This window comes from Meleagris gallopavo, chromosome 1 (genome assembly GCF_905368555.1).
Source record: "Meleagris gallopavo chromosome 1, MGAL_WU_HG_1.1, whole genome shotgun sequence".
Taxonomy (NCBI): domain Eukaryota; kingdom Metazoa; phylum Chordata; class Aves; order Galliformes; family Phasianidae; genus Meleagris; species Meleagris gallopavo.
Window position 1 is genome coordinate 133,553,253 of NC_139404.1, and position 18,562 is coordinate 133,571,814.

The 18,562-nt window shown below is 42.2% G+C and overlaps 1 protein-coding gene across 3 annotated transcripts in view; it reads right to left on the reverse strand.

The window, feature by feature from the left end:
• ST6GAL2 (ST6 beta-galactoside alpha-2,6-sialyltransferase 2) overlaps nt 1-17,738 on the reverse strand; it is a 50,312-nt gene extending 32,574 nt beyond the window's left edge. Inside the window, exon 1 of one of the 3 annotated variants that reach the window (XM_085214741.1) lies at nt 17,642-17,738. The gene's annotated coding sequence lies outside the window, so the exon portion shown is untranslated. Of the gene's footprint in view, nt 1-17,092; nt 17,182-17,303; nt 17,597-17,641 lie in introns of those variants that run through there. The other 2 variants (XM_085214731.1, XM_085214749.1) reach the window with 2 other exon arrangements.
• Nucleotides 17,739-18,562: the final 824 nt, after the last annotated feature.

An 18,562-nucleotide genomic window follows, 5' to 3' on the forward strand; every position in this document is an offset into this window, starting at 1 on the left:
ACAGGATCAGGCCATAAAGCAGCCCACGTTCATCCCTACACTACATCTGTGCATCTTTGTCCCCCCTCCTTCCCACTCCCAAACTGCAAGTAGTAATGCAGAGTACTACTCATTCCTAGAAGATCTGATCAGCATCAGGCTCCTGAGAAGCCTAATGCTGTGCACTTGTAGGAAAGAGCAAGCTGGCTGGAAATAAAAGAGAAGTATATAAACAAAGCCATTGGATTGATGACCATCACTTTTTCTCTGATTTTCTATTTATTCCTATGCAGCTTGTTAAGGTATTTACTTTTACTGTCAAGGGAAGGTCCATGATAAAGTGAGCACACAGAAGAAAGGAAGGAAGAGGAAGGGAGAGAGAGAAGTTGGGATGGGCAGGAAGGAAGTCCAGTTGTGCACAGGGCAGGAAAGCTGGGGTACCACAGCACCAAGGAGTTAGAACTGGAAGGAAAAACTTCCATCAGAATCAGCAAATCCATCAGGTGAGTCCCCCTCACTCTGGGAGAGTCTGTCCCAGGAACCCTGCCCTATGTCACCCAACCAGTAGATGGCCAGCATACTCCTGTAATAACTGTGAGGTCTGGGTGAGCAGCAGGACCCCCGCTCTCCTGCAAACCCTTGCAACATTGGAAACTGAGTTTTGCAATGGATTAGAATCCAGAACAGTCGCACATATTTTCCCCTCTTCCACCCATGAACGTCACTTCATACACCATGCAGAGATGCTCCAAACTACAGGCAGGGTCTGCAAGACTGCAAGCAGAAGCAGGAGTTGCCACCTATCTTCAGCACAGCCTGGTTTCTGCAAGACTAATCCCTCCCTGCCCACAGGAGGTTTTAATCCCTTCCTCCTACAAAACTGCAGTTTAGGAGCAGCCCATGCCAATATACTGATGTCATGCGTAACCAAACATGATGGCATCAATTTCTTACAGCCTGAAACAAGACAGAGAGACACAGAGAAGTGGATAGTTTACTCAGTGTCCAATGAAACATAAGGAAAAAGTTGAGCCAGCACATATGACCGTATTTGGTTTCTCCCCACTATTTCTGAGGGACAGCTTTTGATACTGTACTTGCAGAAACACATAATTCAAAAAAGGAAGGAAGTGCTTTGAGGGTGTTTTATTTAAAGCTTGACAGGATAAACGAATCACAGTCTCATTAAATCACACAAATCTCAGACTGCACACAGGACTAAACCACAAGAAATAGGATGTTACAAATCCTCCTGCAGTTCTACACCGCGAGCACAACAGCTCATTTTATTTCTGCTCTTGGCAAGGTTAGGATAAAAGACATCTTTTCTTTGCTCCATAAATGTTTTTAGATGCTACATTACTTGAACTTAACAGAGCAGTAATTGCACTGAAAAAGGGCAATCTGAATTGCTTCCTGAAAGATGAAAGCATTTATACCAACGTGCACACGAACAGAGAGCACAGTGACAAAAGATCTGTGTCAACGGTGCTATGAAACCCCAACCAAACTCACAAACTGTTCCAAGCAGGAATGATTTGAGAACTTTGGCTTTCCACTCCAACACCATAATATTTCTGAGATATACAGAACGTCTCTATCTCAATATACCAGTAAACCTCACATCCATGCAGTAAGATCCAATAATACAAGTCCTATATGCATTGAGTTTTGCTTTGCTCTTTATTACTTACTTTATTAGGTTCTGGTCTGTATTTTTATATTTATTCCAGAAAGCAGTCAAGCAGGCTCTTGTTTTAAAACTCCAAAAAAGAACAATGGTAAATAAATTGTTCCCAATTTCTCAACTCTATCTCAAGCCAACTCCCTTTTATTTATGTTAGCAACATAATTGTAAGAGAGCATTTAGAAAAGTATCACTGTTAATATTTCATTTCTGTATTCTCACACACTTATAAACAACATTTCTTCTGCAAGCTTATTTGCTCAGGGCTAGAAATTTGAATGAGAAGTTTCACCCTGGAAGAAGCTCTGCCAAACTGAAGTATGAAGTCAGTTCAGCCCTTTTTACATTACAAATACAATCCAAAAACCAAAGTTTCCTGGACTGGAACATTTTTTCTCCCTTTTTTTTAACTTGTGTATATTTTAATACTTAACATGGCTATGCTGATGATAAGCCAACCTATACTAGCTGGGATGTTTTGTTTGGCTTCGCAAAACAAAATATAGTGGTATTTGTACTTAAGGGTATTTTTTTTTAATATTTATTTATTTATTTATTTCCTCTTTTTCCTCCTCCATTCCGGTACCATTTTATGTCTGGCTTAGGGCAATATTAGTTTGAACTATGACAAGATCAACAGAAATCGTTTCTGTGGGAGATACAGCTGTTCGTAACCTGATCCTAACCACCAGAACTTGAATTTTACCTGACTGGAAACTTTGCAGAGAAATAGGATCTCTGAGGACTACCATCGTGGAACCAGCGTAAGGTATAGTGTCAGATCAAGGTTGTTGGTTGGCTTCTCCATAGCTTTACCCTTTGTGCAGTCATTAGTGCCTACATGCTGTGCGCATGAAGTATAGCCAATCTTCTTGCCTAGAGCTTGCCATTCACTCCCTAGAAAGTACAAAGGACTTTACAAGGTGGAAAGTTGAACAACAAAAAAAAAAAATCAGGGTCTCTGAAAGCTCTGACAGCATTACAACAGCGAGAAACTGAGGTGAAATGTGAGAGAGAGCTGGCTGGACTGTGAGACAGCTGCATTCATTGTTTTTGCTATAAAGTTGAAATAACAGGATAATATTTTGGTCTAATCCTCGCGGGATACATCAGTGGAATTAGCATTTGGTGCTAATTTTAACCATCATAAGAGACAATGGAATCTAAACCTTTGGATTTTTAGATTTATAGGATACCGTAGAAGAAACCGAGGAGTAGAAAATATATTTGTTACTAAGATAGTTGGCAGAGGTCGTTGACATGCCTTTACCTCCAAAGAAAAAATTCTCAATTTAAATACTGACTTTGAAGTCTGAAATTAATCAGTATCCATTCCCTCCCTGCAATTCTTCAACAAGTGAAATTTGCACGATTTTCATAAAATTCTTTACTGGGATTTCAAATGCTTGCTATGTCATCTTTGGTCTTCATCCAACAGTCAGTTCTTTGAAATACTGCTGATTTCATTAAAAAGTCTATCTTTTGCATGCTCCGCTTAGAAGAAGAATGTGATTCTCCTGGGGAAAAGGAGGGAGAAGGTAAGGGAAATGGTCTACCCCAGCAGGAAGAAGAATGCAGAAGGGGAGCACTGGGGGTTGCCTCACAAAAAGAAGCAGCTCCCTCAAGTCACCAATGATATGCATTCTCTCACCATCCACCCTCTCAGGAAGATGTCTCAAACTTTATTTCTCCTTTACCACTGCCTAGTGACATCCTGGCAACTGAGTAGGTGTGGGTGTAGGCTTCCTCCTGGCTGTTGCAAGGAGTAGCTGGGATCTGCCCACTGTTCCTTAGCACTATCACCTGCTTGCCTGCATAACCCATGAGCCTGTCTGGAGCCAGTGCTGGCATCTCTTCAGTCCCTGGCTTTAATCACAGTATGGTTTAGGTTGGAAGTGACCTTAAAAAAAAAAAAAAAAAAAAAAGACTCCCTTTAAGTACTGAAAGGCTGTAACGAAGCCTTCCCAGAGCCTTCTCATCTCCAGGCAGAACGACCCCAGTTCTCTCAGCCCTTCCTTGGCACTATCCATGGCACTATCTACCATTCCGGGAGCCTATTGGCAACACTGACAGCAACCATTTGCAGAATCAGGAAAAATGTTGGTAAGAACAGACAAACCTCCAGGTGTTTTTGCCCTTGTTTTGTAAAATACAGCCCCAATTCACATCTGCAGCTTTTAAGTGCTAAAGGCAAAGAGTAAGTAATAAAGAGAAGACAATTCACTGCCCTAAATCGATCAAAAGAAGGTTTTCTCTGCCAGCACAAAAAGAGAATGTTCTGAGAAAGAAATCTTTGTCTTAACATAGACTCCGTAGCAACACCCAATCCTGTCAAACCTATTTTGCTGATGGCTTTGCAGTCCTGCTCAGAGAATAAATGAATGAACATTTAGTCTGATCGAAGAGCTCATGCTTAATGTTATTAACATTTAGATGATTCCTTTTATTTCCTGATTTGCATCTGTATTTCAAGTCAGTAATGTTGACGGAGAAGTTTTACAGTTAAAAATACTAAAGCAGATATGGGTGTGGTACACAGCACCCTGCAAGCAAAGCAGCTAGAAGAAATACACACTGAAGTTCACACTAAAGATGGGTATAAAAAGACAAAAAATATACTGGCAGTAATCACAAATTATATCAAGCAGCAATGAGATTCTTGTTGTGGTCATTATTTGTCCTAACAATTATTACACCCACTTTGACTAACTGATTAAAAAATGTACCAATTCACTAAAGCAGAGCATAGGAACAGCACACTTCCTTAATTCATTGCAACTTGTACCTCATTTTAGTTATCTATGCATTGTATAATTCCACAGTATTTCTGGTAACTATAGTGAATTACATGAATAAAAGTCCCTGAAACCCCATATATGGAACCTGTATAAGCTCTGCTAGACCTTGCAAAGAGGTCACAAAGAGACATCAAGTTATCGTAGTTCATGTTTTGCAGGAAGGAATGGCATAGCCCTGGGCATTCACATAAGCCATCCACATGTTGCTACGGAGCTACACTACAATCCTGCAGCATCTTAAGAGTCCACAAGTAGAAGACTTCACAATTCAAAGATGAATTTAAGAAGAACTGTGTAGCAGATTGGTTTGCAATAAATGTAGCTTGTAAATAAACCAGATAGCCAGATAGTCACGCTTCTGCCTAAAGATGTTCAACTTTTACAGAATTTCTTCTATTTTAGCCACTTTTTGAGATTATGAAATCTCTTCAGATTGCTCAGAAGACAGAAGCTATTAACACTGAACTAATTTGTGATGGAATGGACTTATCATACTAACTACTGATAATTTTTTAAGCTTTAATTGTTAGAATTCGATACAGCTCTTTATGAATCCTGTCCAAAGTGCTTTCATGATTCTCAATGGACAGTATTTATCTGAGTTATTTACTAATTACTTCCAAATTACAAGTGTCCCTCAGGTATGAATCATTTTTGATGAAAGAACAAGCAGACCTGTACGATTTTTTTTACAATGAGGAAAGAAATTAAAGCAACAGAATTTCTATGGATCAAGTGAATAGAAACATTGATTCATTTGAACCGTTTTCTAACTTTATCATCGAATGTGGGTAAGCATTTGTGTCTGTTAAACCTTCCATGCCATCATTGTGCCAAGGTCTCTGTTAAAGTGGAAGATAAGCATTAAAAGCTATGGCAAAAGCAATATTGCAGACCGCAGACGCTGTAAATGTCACAGTCTCCATAAGGATGCGGAGTGCAGAAAAGCACACAGAGAATAATCACATATTTTCAAGCCATTTACACAGAACATTCCCAAGGGCATGCTGTAGAGAAGCCAGCATTAGGTAACACACACAAAACTCCCTCTCCAGGAGTCGCAGAACCCAACTGTATGCAAATTCTAATCCATTGCTTCTCTGCCAAGCACACTGCTTAAGAAACAGGCACATTGGTGTCTTTAGTTTAAAATCAGTTTCACTTGGCTTGGACATCAGAAAATAGGGAAAAAAAAATAGACTTCTAGTATATGACATTTGCTGTCTGAAGGCACTGACTTTCATGGAAAATATAACACTGTTAATATACACTTTATGCACTCTATGTACCTCTCTAGAGCTACTATTTCTGAAGCATTTCAGCCATGACATGTGAATGCTGACTCCCTATAACAGTTGCGGGTATTTTTCCAGCATTACCATGTCACTACAACCACTCCCTGATTTCCAAAACCTTAGGAAGATCAGCAATCCTATCTTGAACGCTCTCCAAGACTTATGAACCAGTCACCCTTGCTGTAAGTCTTGACCCAATCTGCCTTTATGTTGACGACGTGATTTTTCAGCATGTTTGTTTCCAAGTTACTTGACATTTTCCTGAGTGCTTTTCAGTATGAGGCTTGCAATTTTCTTCTTTTGTAACCTCACTTCAGATGGGTGGAAAATGAGAGGCATATTTTGGTTAAGAAGGTATTCCATTTCAAAAACGTAACTGTTTTCTTTTGCAGATCTGAATGAAAAAAAAGTCAATTTCAATTTAAATTCCATAGCCACAGTGAACTGATGTGGTATCACATATTACTTTCTGAGAAACTAACGGCATAAGGTTATGAGCAATCCTCTTGTTGATCTGCTATTACTAACCACCCTTCTCTGTAGCTGATTCCAAACAGTTTAGGAGAAGGACAAATCACATACAGAAAGAGAACTTGGCTTCACTGAGTTTTTGAGACGGATCAGACGTCTATCTTAGCCATGTTCAATTGCTTAATAGTCAAGGGAATGAATTACTATTGGCTGCTGCACCAATTAGCTATGGTACTGGTATGCTTTTCCAAGCACAGCTGGGGGTTGCTGCAGCAGCAGGCAATGCCATAACATTGCAGTTCCGCAGGCTATGCAGTTTTCTGTCCCTTCTCTCAGTTTGTGCAGTGGGTTTATAAGGCTCCTTGGAAACTTTCATCTGCAAGCACAGGATAAAGCAGCACCAGTAGTAACTCAAAGCTTTGCAGTTTGGCAGCCTGCAGATTGCAGACACACTACTCCTAGAAACGCCAAGACAATAAAAATGCATTAAGGTGATCTCTTCCACTGTGGCCTTTCTTAGTGAAGAAATCATTCAAGGATTCTATGCAGAGCACTATAAGAGACACACAGCAATGCCTGAGCTCAGTAATCAAAAGATGCATACTTGTACCTGTATGTCTTTTTTTCCACTTCCTTTTTGATAACTATGGCTTTGCTAGTATTACCACCTAAGGAATTTTCAGGGCACTTTTAACTCAAAATAGTTGGTATTTTAAAAACGTAAGAGCCTGTGCTGCATGACAAAAGTAAAATTCTATGTCTACACTGTGTAGTAGTTGTGCCTTCATTTAACTTATGACCTTGCAAACCCAACATATATTCCAGTAACTGCGAGGCTTAATTATTTTAATTTTGTGGTTTGGGAGTTTTCAGCAGGGTTTCTCTACTGCTTGCAGCTTTTGCAGAATGTAGTAGTATATCTGATCACTGGTTTAAACAGCAGTGATCACATTACACCCATCCTGCACTCTTCTCATTGGCTGTCTATATAGCAGCAGATTGATTTTTAGTTGGCAGCGTTCATCTTTTTAGAGCTCCAAATAATAAAACGCCTGAGCAAATAGAAAACCTTTTGATAAGTATTTTATGCAGGCACTCTCTTTCAGGAATTAACCGAAGATAATGCACTGTGTTCAGACAATCATATGTTTTTACTGGGGTGTGTTAGACAACGAGCTACCTCCTCTAGTACAGGTCTGTCTTTGCACCTACTCAGAACAGGCCTCATGAAATGCAGCAAGCACCAGCAGATCCTGCCAGGAACAGACATTGGATCTTCAAGAAGCAGCACCTCCTGACTTCTCCAGAGTGTTTCCTGGTGCTTTTAGACTCTAGCTCAGGAAAGAAAAACACAATCAAGCATAAACATCAAACACTCTCAAGTGCTGCCTCAGGGTGAGGGCTCATTCCAACTTGACATCTGTTCTGCCCTGCTATAATATGACTCAGTCAAATTAATTCAGTGTCTTTAAATACAGCACATTCAGAGGCTTTTGCTCATTGTCATCCCTTTGGCTTCGCATAATGATAGCAAGTTTCTGCAGCATCATGCTTTGGTCTCCACAGCATCCAGAAACCAGTACTTGCAGTGGAAGAAAGGGATGATATATAACAGGCCTAACTCCTACATAGAATAGAATCTCAGCCAATGCACCCCCAACTTAAGAAATAAGAAGCATTTCCAGGATGATGACTGTTTTCTAATGCCTATCTAAAATTTTGTTATTTTAGCAGCTAAGCCCTTCAGACTGTAGTTGTTTAGAAACAAAGGAGAGCAGTTCAAGACCATACATGGAAAGCACTGCTGCCAGTCTTCGGATATTGGCACTTTCATGGCTTTCCATGGCAGAAGCAAGATGGACAAGTTAACCAACTGAAAATTTTCTTGCAAGTAAAAGCTAGGTTGACAGAGAGACTCCCTTCTATCAAGCATAAAGGTGAAACCTGTATTAAACAGCAAGCTCTCAAACCAGATATTCTACAAACCTCTCACCAATTATAACAAGGTGGAAGTAAGACTCTCTGCATCTCTTTCTCCTATGCATATAGAGATAGAGCTGATGTTTCTGTCTCATCACATTTGCTCATACACAGCCCTACTCCATGTGGCTCCAAGCTATACTGTTCTGAATGCATGCTTCCAAAAATAAAGAAATCTAAAATAAATAGGAAAAATACAATCAGCCTAAACAAGAAATAGCAGTGATCAATTACGAAGGAATGAAGATCAGCTATGCAGAAATATTTCTAATGGAGAGATCGGCTTTCTATAACAGCCTTCAGTTTTAACCTTCATAACTACAACAAAATAAAGCCTAGCCACATGAAATTTCACAGTCATGATCTTGTGCCAAGGAAAGCTTCTCTGGAAAGTTTGAGGTAGATCGGCCAAGGCATCTTGGAGATATGAGAATTCCAGAAAAGTGTTCTCCATTTCTTGGATCGTCTCCTAATTTTTTTTGGCTCATCATAACTTTAAAATGGTTAGCTTAGACATTCCAAATTTGCTTGGCTACCACTGGTGCCTTGGAGTAGTTGTAGGCTATTTTATTAGTCAGTGTGGGTTTGTGCAAATGCTGAGCGCTGTAGTCATTAACACCTCATGCTGGCTTCTATATACTGTAGACAAGTCAGTCTGGCCTACTGCAGGCTCCTTCATCACCTCATCAGCTATGCTCAGGAGGCAGTGCCAAAGCCCAAGACCCTTCCTTCAGGTCCAACAGCGTGTAAGGACTTGGCCAGACTTGACGGCCTCCACGGGAGAGCTACATTTTCCCAGGTTGAAGAGAAACGGTTCAGTGGTTCTTCCAAGCTTCACCAGCATGCAAAAGTGCTTCAGTGGAAAGCTAAGCACTAGGCATTGATGGTTTTCTTCTCAGACTTGCTGCTGTCCACTCACCACTCCTTCAATCCATACTTTGCCTTATTTTTCCAGACAACATCTCCACAACTCTGAAGTTCCCCTCTTCTCCGTGGATTACTGATTCAATCTATTCTCCATTTCAGTAGCAATTGCAAACTCCTTGCTGTGATTTTTGAGCTTCTTCTGCAGCTTATTTCCTCTCTCTGCTCCATTCCCTCGGTCTCCAAGGGTCTGCTGAAAACTGGGAGCCATGTACACATGGACACAATTCACCTCATTAAGCTTCCAGAGTAGAAAACCCATGGGGAAGATCTCAGCCCTCAAGAATCAAATTTCCCCTGAGCAAACTCAAAGCTCTGATGAACCCAGGAAAGATTCTGAGTAAGGAATTTGCTCCTGGTGGGAATGGCTCTGTTCACAATCTCAGTATTGATAATAGATACTATAGCAACCTCATGTATCTCCTGACATAGCCTTTGACATGGTCAACCGCTTCAAATAATTCTCCTGTCTTTGATATTTCCTTTGACAATGCCTATCACCTGCAGTCATCAGGAAAAATAAGCATCGCACAGCTGATCAGTAGTGGAAAACGCCAGGACACTAAAACCACTTCTGAGTGAAGTAGGTTTCTACACAGCAAGTGTCTCAGTTACAAAGAGGCCTATTCTTTTTGAGATGCACACATGCGTGACTCCCATTCATAGGAGTTATGCGAGTGCATCAAAAGCAGAATAGGCTTGAAAGTGCCTACATTTACCAAACACTGATCCCACACAGAAGAGCCTTTTAACAACGACACATTCTTTGACCTACTGCAACTTACTTCTGCTCTTCAGAAACAAAAGGCTTTGCAACCACCACAGCGCCTACATCTAAAGATTTGTAATATGAACACAAAAACGTCCATATAACAATCTGCCCAGAAAACAGGAAGAATTGAAGTTTTTCCCACGCTTCTCATCTAGTTATGTATTTTTCAGAGCTGTTTTGTCATCTTTTACATGCCGATGATCACAATAAAACCAGATAAGGCTTCGAGCAACCCAATCTTGTGAAAGGTGTGTGGCAGGCAGTTTAGAGCCAAATGATTTTAAGGTCCTTTCCAGAGACTCTAAAATTCTTTGATGATGCCTCACATGTTTGCTTCCTGGGAGAGACCATGCAAATCTCTATTAAGGCTTATAAAATACACAACCATAGAGTAGATTGGCACAAATCTATGGAGCTCCAACGAGAGCTGTAGGAGGGGTTCTCTAGGTCTCCCATAGAGGTCCTACTAGGAGACTCCTGTGCCCTCTGGGAGGATATCCTACACTGCTCTACCTCACTGTCTCAATGCATGAGCTAATGAAAAGAACATGAGCATGAGCTTTCCTCCCACAGTAATCCACAGAGGAACAGCCACAGCCTGACCCCAACTTAACACTTGGGCTGTAAACTTACTTAACACTTGTATAAGAATTTATTTTTTCAAACATACTGATGGCAGCATATGGCTCATCGACAGGTTTATTATTATAAGACACTTTTTCCACCAGGTTATAGTCTTTTTTATAAACATATGTTTCAGCACATAATAAAATCCCTAAGAACTCTTTCTGAAACATAATCACTATGCAGGCACGGAAACTACTTTTCAAGGTTTATCGAGATAATGAAAGAAACAAATCTTTTAAACTGACTTCCAGTTTTCTAAATATCTTTTCCGGAATGTCTTTTTAAATCAAAGGCTATTGAGAGCCATGCATGTTAAAAAAGAAAAAGGATATATCTCCACTTTGTCAAAGCGATCATTTTTATATTTAGTAAAACTTCTCCTTCCACTAAGAAGACCTTTTAACTATGCTTTAAATCAGAACATGTGTTTTATGGGTGAACGATAAGCTCCTGAAAAAAAGGTGGCATATTATGTAGAAAATGTCAACACCACACAGCTACCGTCACACAAACTCATCCGTGTAAAACTGCTCAATATTCTGTGCCCTTCAGCAGTGCTGTGTGTGGAGTCAAGGGAATCAGATTGCAGCCCTGCACCCCCACGTACTATGCTATAGCAGACTTCAGTGTCTACAAGCATGTGGTCCTCCAAACCACATCTGTATTCGTAAAAAATAATGTTTCTTGTTTATGCAGCTATAATGCAATTTCTATACTAGAACCACAGTTTCCAGAAAGACCCCATACTGTACAATGCTTTCTTCAATAATAACAATATACAATTTTCTTCAATAAACTCCTGCGCTCCTGTTACTCTCAACGTTTCTATAATGCCATATGATATATTTAGCCCAAGCAGGCTTTGCTTTCAAACCAGCTTTTTCAGTACATCAGAATATGACCTAATGTATGCTTCCTAGGAGCTTTGCTTCTTTCCACCCAAGTTTATTGTCTCCTGTTGAAAAGAGCCTGCAGCCAGAATACAAACTAGGAATAACACAAGTTAAATCCAAAGTCTACATGAAGTCAGTGAGAGACCTCTAACCTATTTTAGGGGACTAAGGATCAGGCCTAGCATTTGCTGAAGACACTAGAGCCCTTCCAGACTGTACAACACATGATGGTTAATATTCCTTAGGCTCTTGAAAATATTTTGTAATTACTCTGAAAATTTCACTGGTATTCAGGCTGTTTGGGGGAAAAATGGGCACTTGGTTTTGTTTCTTTCCTCCTACAATGAGGTCGCCCAGAGAACATAGACACTTGAAAAAAAATAATCAGCCACTACCAGGTTTGAAGTTTAAACAAATAAAATAACCTCAATTTTATCACAGGCATACTATTGTAATTGGTATGCATGAGCATACATTCAAAGGAAACTCGTTTGTTAAAATTAATCACTGAGTTCTCTGCCAGATTATCACTAACTACTATCAAGTCTGGACGTGATCAGCTTCACCAGGAGATACAGCATGCCCTCCTTAATGCTTCCACAAGCTGAAAGCCTAAACCCACTGAAGCCTTTGAACAGTCTGCAAGCAACTCCAGCTGGAGCCAGGACCTCATCAACACAGCTGTGCACTCTACTACTTTCTGCTTTCATGGATTAAGTCTTTATAGGAGAGATAGTGCATTGTTGGCCTTTCTCGGCAAGCAGACAGAGCACGATTAGCAATCACACTTCGCTGTGCTGGAACTGTTTGGAAACACTTAGCTAACAGGATGGGTTTTCAGCTAAGACGAGGCATGATGTCCTTGTTAGCCACTTTAACAAGTCCTTTGACAAGGGGGCTGGTTCTGCTCAGCTAATTGCCACGGCTGCTTCTGGAAACCTGTCTATTAGAAACCACATTTCACAAGTGACTGAACAGCCATCAGATGGGAACAGCTTTCATTTATTACTGACCCATATTCACTACCACGGCATCAGGGTGAAATGCGCCATCTCCCCTTTCCAGTCTTGGGCTGAACGACTGCTCTGCATACTGAAACATAAAACATCAATAACATTTTTCAGATTTGCAAGCAATTGTGTTAAAACCGTGCTTTGAACCAGTGTCTTCTTATCTAGGAACAAGTCTGACGACTAATATAACGAGGATACAGTGGATACTTTTTTACTGATAAAAGAACGTCAAATTCTGCATTTCTTGGTATGTAAATACCTGAAGAATGAGGGCATTTTGGACCCTTACCATAGAACACATCATTATATATCTGCAGACAAGAGGTGTTTACATTGGTTCTTATCCAGAAACCTCCAAACCTTCAAAGACAGCATCACAGGTGGAAGAGAACTGGTATTTTGTAGACAGTATCAGAGCCTTTAGTGAGGAACAGGTAAGACTGACCAGACCAGAAGTTAACCTTCCAGCAACAGACTGAAAGGCAACTCCACTAACAAAATAAGGAAGAGCACTCAGAGTTGCTAGAAAATGAGAAACCTATAAAAGATCCCTTATCAAATTTTACGCCTGGTGACATAACGGAGTCACAAAACTGCAGAACAAATCACCACATGTCACTAAGCCCTCCACACCTGGTGCATCATTTATCTTCCAGCCAGACCAACACACATTACAAGGGAAGGAGCAGCTTTCCTTCTCACAGTTAACCACCGTTTGGTTCACATGATTTTGTGTTCAGCCTTCAGAGAGCACTCGTAGTCACTTTGCAACCGTAGCTATAAAACATCTAAATTTCATACAGTTTTATACAATTCAATACAATAAACAGATGACTGTACCAAAACAGAGGGGTATGATGACACACAATGACAATCGCAGAGCTACGTAGTGAACAACATTCACACTTCATTTATATTTTGGAGATGCAGCCTTCCAGAAAACACAAGGCAGCAGCACGCATAACTGGCTGTGGGGGACACATCTTCACCAAGATGTAAGAGCAAGAAAGGCCACCACGTCCCAGAGCCCAGCTCTGCTGCACTCCCTCAGCTCCCAGTGGATTTCTGGCAGCGTGGAAGAATTGGCCCCTCCAAAGCAATTGGTGTGGAAGAGGGCTTTGAAGGTATGTAGACAAAAATTCTCTGTCACAGCACCTGTTATAAGCAAGATCCCAAGGTCAAGGACCCTCGTCAAAACACTGACAACAGCTCCCTGACATTTAACTCTTCCAGCATTTACCCCTCAAGAAACAGCCAATCTTTGAGAAGTGTACGCAGCAAACATAATGATGTTGGCATGCCTTGCCCTCAAGGCCAAGTATCTGCTTACAAATATCCATGCTGCTTATAGTCTATGTAAAATTTCCAGGCCAAATAAAAAGAAAGAATGATTTATTTTTAGCATCTTCCCCAGATGAAGGAAAAACAGTTTTCAGTGCTTACACCACAGATATAAAACATACAATTCATAACAAATATCAGATTTTTTCTCCATTATTCTCAAGTATGAGACATTAGTTGTATTCAGCTTCGCATATGATCTTGTATCCCAGATATTTCAACAGGAGTCCTACTGGAAGAGGATGGCATTCATTACGGAATTAATATATGCAATTAAATACAAAAATACACAAATAATACACAAAATTAAATACACAAATTGCTGCATAGTGAAGAGTTTGCACAAATTCTTTGTATGGCAGATTTCATCCTCTGCTGCCACTTTTACATTCTGCTGGAAGAAATAATCTCAACTTCAGTAACTGTGTAAGACTTTTAAAACTTTCAAGAAGAAACAAATTAATAGCAACTTTCCCATTTGCGCCATAGTTTGATGGATTCCAAGTAGGAGGGGCAAGACATATGGAAGATCAAGACATACACTGTGACAGCATGCAGAACTATTGCTCCGCATGACTATCAACAAAATCACGCAGCAACAGAGTACTTTTTGGTTTCGCAAATTGGAAACGCAGTGGCGCAGCTACAAATGAGAACCTAAAAAGTGCGAAGTTCAGGAAAAAAAAAAAAAAAAAAAGCCATACACACGGCTGCTCCAAAAATAGCCATGGTCAGATAAAAGTCTGAGAGCAATTATTTTGGCCGAATATTGTACACAGACCACTGCACTAAGCTTCTATAATTAAACAAGACAAAAGGTCAGATGGTGCCTAACAAACCATTTACTACATTAATTACATTCAAGCGAGGCAGTCTAATGCTTCGAAATAACTAACAACAGGGGAAATAACTTAGGAAAGTATCTGATGCCGTAAATTTCTTTCTTTCCCATTCATCAGTACCAGTGCTGGTAGCCAGCCTTTCTAGCACACTTGTAAAGCACAAAAGGCATACCGCTTAGTGTCAGGAAGAGCTATTTAAGGGCTGTAAACCTTTACTCAGAGGAACCCAGCAGTCTTACCCGACAAAAATTATTCCTGCACAACAAAAGTAGCGGTAATGCCAGATTTTGTGCTCCTTGAATCAAGTGCCTACGCCTTTGTTCCAACGTTACCGGGTCACCGAGTGCTCAATTTTTTTGTAGCAGCAACAACATTTCAACAGACCATCACAGATCGTACCCGGTTTCCTTCTGACCCTATTCCCCACATTTGCCTTCACACTGATCACAAATCACTGGTATATGTCTGCAGCTCTAACAGTATCTGAAGCAGCTTCTTATCGAGATAATTAATATTAGAGAGGTACTTAATGCATCTTGGCTCCTTTTAATGTCATTAGTAGATAAGTACAAGGAAAACGAGCCAACGCCATATGCCCAAATAGTTCACTGGAGATTGCCTGCCAATTGCAAACAGACCCCAGCAAATACAGAAAAGTGCCCAAAACACAGTCTGAAAATCACTGCTGAGAGATCTACATACAATTTCTGATGAGCAAGTAGTATTCCAAAGACTTACATAAAACCCCACTAGTATAGGTAGTGACACATACAGCATCAATTCACAATACCATCATTAGGATGCTATCAACAGCATGCTTCTTGATCTTATTTCATTTCACATGAGTGAAATGAAAATGAAATCCATTCAATAGAATTAATTTCTATTTTACTTCCTTAATTTTTTAACTGGGAAACACTGCATCCAATTTTATTCATGTACAACTATCTTCAAGAGTGCAAAGGAAACAGTCACTGCAGATTTCAAAGGACATTGATAAGGTCAACAAACTCATATTTCATACTTTGCTGCTAGGATGCTTACATATGCAACCCCCGACATCCCTGTAAGCACATTCTGTAAAGTTTTTATAATACTTTTCCTACTTGTTTGGCCTTTCTTTCCCTTTCCTCAGTAGGAAACACATCACAAAACATAGATGCTAGAGATTTGTTGCAAAGCAGCAGAGCTCTACGTTTTGAATGCATCCTCTAACTCTGAAAGTGCAACATGGACAATGCTGGGAAATCCTGTCCTCTGCCCAGATGAACTGTAGGAGAAAATAGTTTTCTTGCTACTGCATCAGGGGTTGGGGAGGTCCTAAACGCCATCACTGAAGACTTCTGCCTACAAAAAGCTCAAAGTCAACACTTCCCAAACAAATTGTGAGCAGAGCAAAGGTCTGCCAGGATGCCCAGCGTGTCAGCTGCAGAATCAGTGCTAAATATCCACCCCCTGTTGGCACACAGGCAACCCCTCACCTCCAGACTATCTGAATAGGCTTCTCACCACATCTTCCACCAACAGCACAACTTCTGGTCTTAGCAAGATGCACAAAAAAAACCAATGGGTAACCACCACAAATATTTAAATTTGAAAGCACTTATGAAGGTGAAATGCCTCTAATCTGTATTTAAAATAAATCAAAACAAATAATAATAATAAAAAACCTCTTCGAAAACTTGTAAGAACTTCATCTTTATATGGAAAACTGCAGTAATTCTTCCCCCCTACCCCATCCAGAAGCCCCACTGTATCAAAACCAGCTGAATTACTTCTGTGTGAGTTTTCCAAAACAAATACGTAGACACGTTATAATTACCTGGATGCAGACACCTCGTCTGGAAAGTTTCATTGCAAAGGGTTAAAGATCAGAAAGTTTACAAGACTGGAAAAAGGAAAAATCACCCAGAGAAGCCAGCAGAAACCTTAACCCCCAGGTCTGCCGCTGCCCCCAGCTTCCAACCGAACCTTACTTCCAAATGAAGCAATGAGATGCCTAAACCTTGCCCCAGCAGTTAGCAACTAAACTGCTCGAACGCGTAACCTCGATGCATTTCCCCCCCCAGTACCAAATGAAACACATTGCCATGACGGAACACGCTACAGATGATAGCCGAGCGTTAGGGATGATAAAGCTCCATCCAACGATACACGCTGCCCACAGAAGCGATCCTCACTGCTTATTAGCGGTAAATTCGCCGAGACCTTCTTTCTTTTTTCTTTTGAGGTTATCGATTTCCATATACTCATTACTTACAAACGCAGCCTGCACAAGCCAACACGGAACTAACAGAAAACCCCCTGAAAAGCAACCATAAAAAAAAAAAAAAAGAAGAAAGAAAGAAAGAAAGAAAAAAAAAAGAAAAAAAGAAAAGCTCTCATTTAAATTCCTGGAAAGCACCGCTCCCCTAAACGTATCTATTCAGTCTCCCGGAGCAGGCGAGCCCTGCAAAGCACGCACACACACCCTGCACGCTCCCCGCCTGGGAGCTGCTCAGCCACGAAGCCACTGAGCTGTGCCACCGAGAATCCACATGGCTTCGCCTATAGGATTTTCCTCCCAGAAAACGCTGCACGGTAGAAACCCTCCCCCTTGCCCTCCCTCCCCTCCCAACCAAAAAAAATAAAAAATAAAAAATTAAATGAACAAATAAAGGTGCCGAGGGTGCCCCACGTACCGCACCGCCGGGCTCAGGGCGCTGCGGGGCGCCCGCCCCCCGAGACGCAGCAGCAGCAGCAGCAGCCGCCGGGGCGCTCCGCCCGGCCGCCGGCCACCACCACCCGCCGCGGCTCCCCCCGCATGCTGCCGGCCGCACGCACAAAGCGCAGGGCGCGGGCGGCCGCGGGGGCGGGCGGCACCCCGGCTCCCGCCGGATGGCAGCGACGCGGGAAGGGAGGGGAAAAGAAGCGAGGCGGGAGGCTCCGCACCGCGCCACCCCCCTCAACCACCCGCGGGAGCCGCCCCCCGCCAAAGGACGGCCCCCCGAGCACCCCCACCCCGCCCGCCCGCCGTTACCTCTCAGCCGAGGGAGGCATGCCGGCGCTGCCCCGGCTCATTGTTCGGGGAGGGGCGGCACCGGCGGGAGGGGCGGGCGCTGCGGAGAGGGGCAGCCCGGCTACCCCCAACGAGAGCCGCGTGGGTCGGTTCCGCGGCTCCCGCCCGAGGGATGCGTGGGGATGGGGGTGACGATCGGCACGGGGCTCCGGAGCCTGGAGGAAAGTTGGAAGCGCGGTGATGTGCCCTACCGGGCCGGAGAGAGCGGCTCCGGCACCCGTGCGGCGTGGGAGAACCGCAGAGGGTTTTGACTCTTGTAGATTAGGCTGCGTTAATTAAGGAAATATTTTAAGCCGAAAGGTCTCCTGAGAAGAAACGCGTTAAGTCGTTCGTAAAAGCGGGGAGGAACGCAAGGCGAGGCAGCGCCGTTCGAGCGGCGAGCACAAAGGAAGCGAGAGCTCAAGTGGGTGTTAGGGGAGCTCCGGTGAGCGCTGCTCGCGCCGCTGTGCCCAGCACCGATCGCCCCGCTGTGCTCGCAGTGCTTCCAGCCACAGAACGGGAACCGTTGGCAGTGCAATTGTTGCAATCCTTCCTCGCCTTGCTGAGCATTTAATAATACCTCACAGCGTATTTTACTGCCTTTGTTCGGATCGAATAGTGTTTTACTTTGCAAATAGCCTAAGTAAGTTTTCACGTACAGATAACTCTGCAGCGCTTAGGTAACATTCATTGCGCCAGATCTGTGCTTTAAGTTTGGGGAAAGGCATCCGGGACTGAAGCTTGATTGTGCCCACATTTGCGAAGCGTAAGATGATGAGAACAACGCGCCTGCAAAAGGCATGCCTGCAAAGTGAAGAAGCAAGTGTGGAGAGCTACGCAAATAGTAGCAAAGCAAAAGCGTTGCAGTCTGCTGAACTGAGATGCGGCTTTGAAAATAGAAGG